Source organism: Echinops telfairi, unplaced genomic scaffold (assembly GCF_000313985.2).
Source record: "Echinops telfairi isolate 266 unplaced genomic scaffold, ASM31398v2 ScPeMD7_443;HRSCAF=831, whole genome shotgun sequence".
Taxonomy (NCBI): Eukaryota; Metazoa; Chordata; class Mammalia; order Afrosoricida; family Tenrecidae; genus Echinops; species Echinops telfairi.
Genome location: NW_022104341.1, coordinates 56,029,696 through 56,031,754, shown reverse-complemented (window position 1 = coordinate 56,031,754; position 2,059 = coordinate 56,029,696).

Genomic DNA, 2,059 nt, shown 5'->3' with positions numbered 1-2,059 from the left:
CTCTCTCTGCTCACTTCCTTGAAGACTCTCCAATGACAAGACTCAAGGCTCACTCCCTGAGAGATGCTCTACTGACAAGACCGGCTGATAGACGCGGTGCCTTGGAAGCTGGGAAAGCTATACAGACCTATCCTGCAACCAGATGCAGCCAGAACTCTGGAGCCAGAGAATTTATGAACTTGTGTCTCTAGTTTACCCAGCCTAACACAGATAGCAAATGAGATAGAGCAAAGAACAAAAGTAGCAGCTTTAAGCCCGGGGTCCTCAAACTTTTTAACCGGGGCCAGTTCACTGTCCGTCAGATCTGTTGGAGGGCCGGACTATAGTTTTTAAAAAAACTGAACAAATTCCTATGCACACTGTACATATATTATTTTGAAGTAAAAAAAACCAAAACGGGCAAAAACACCCGGTGGGCCGGGTAAATGTCCTCTGTGGGTCGCATGTAGCCCGCAGGCCTTAGTTTGAGGACCCCTGCTTTAAGCTTTCTGATGATGGTGACACTCCTAGAGTTAGATTGAGTGTATGTGAGTGTATGTGTTTGTGTATATCCATGAAGGGGCATATGTATAATAAAAGGAGCCTTGGGTCAGCAGTTTGTAACCACCAGCCACTTTGAGAGAGAAAGATGGGGATTTCTTCTCCCATAAAGAGTTACGGTCTTGGAAACTTATAGTGGCAGTTCTGCCCTGTCCTGTAGGGTTGCTACTGGTCAGCATCGAATGGAAAGCGCTGAATTTGGTTTTTTGGTTTTATATATAAGAAAGCTTGTGGGAAAATGGAATTAAAAGAATAGATTTTTTATTACGTACTTTTCTAAACCCCTTGTGAGTGTGTCTGTGTATGTATGCAGATATGTATGTATATATGTGTTTAAACAGGCAGTTTATTAAGGTTTGCTACTTACATAAAAGATGACCAGTAATAGAAGTTTTCCATGGTCCTCAGGATGATTGCTATTTAACTCATTGACAAGGTTTAATGTCATTACAGTACTTCACTGGCTAGAACAGAACAGCAACAAGAATAATGTAGAGAATGGCAGGGCCATAGAAACACAGGATACTTCTAGTAAAGTGAAGCTGACTCAGATAATTTCTCAAACACACCCTGCTTTGCCTGAAGGTGCACAATCACACAGATGTACGCACATGTACCTTTATATTTAAATGTATTTGCTCTTAAGATTAGATAACAAACAGATTAGATTGGCTTTTGAGATTGCATAACAAAATTCACTATCTAATTCTATATAGTACTTGAGTTTCATAGAGCAGGAATCTGGCTAGTAAGGGAGATGTGTGAATATATATGCATCTATCCTTGTCCACAGTTACCTCCCTTTATTTTTATGTGAACTTAAAATATATACAAAAGCTCAGTGATTACTTCCCTTATTGTTTTCTTTAGGCATCACCAATAAATCTTTATCTGTAATGAATGGAATTGTGTCCTCTCTGACATAGCGGAACGAGTGCTTTCAGTGCTTCATGAGCTTGTTGAAACATTTCAATTGGTATTCCATATATTCCCGGAGCCTTGTATTTTGGCTAATACTTTCAGTGAGCTTGAACAGCTTTCTTCAGTACCATTGGTTCTTGCTCCATATGCTACCTCCTAAAAGGGTGGAATGTTGGCTAGCTCTTTTTGGTACAGTTATTTTGTGTTTTTTCCATCTTCTCTTGGTGCTTCCCACATCACTCAATATTTTCCCCAGAGAATCTTTCAATATTTCAACTTGAGGCTTGCATTTTTTGTAGAGATCTTTCAGCTTAAGATATGCTGAGAATGTGCTTCCCTTTTGGTTTTCTTACTCTAGGTCTTTGCACATTTCATTATAATATTTAACTTTGCCTTCTCCAATCACTTTGAGAAATTTTCTGTTCTTCTCATTGGCTTCATCATGACTTCCATTTCCTCTAACTAGTCTCTTCTGAAATCCATGCTAATATTTTCATTCATTCTGCCTTTTCAATGAACATTTGCTTTTTTCATAGATGATGTTCTTGTTGCCCTCCCACAACTCATCAAGTCTTCTGTCATTGGTATTCAGTGCAGC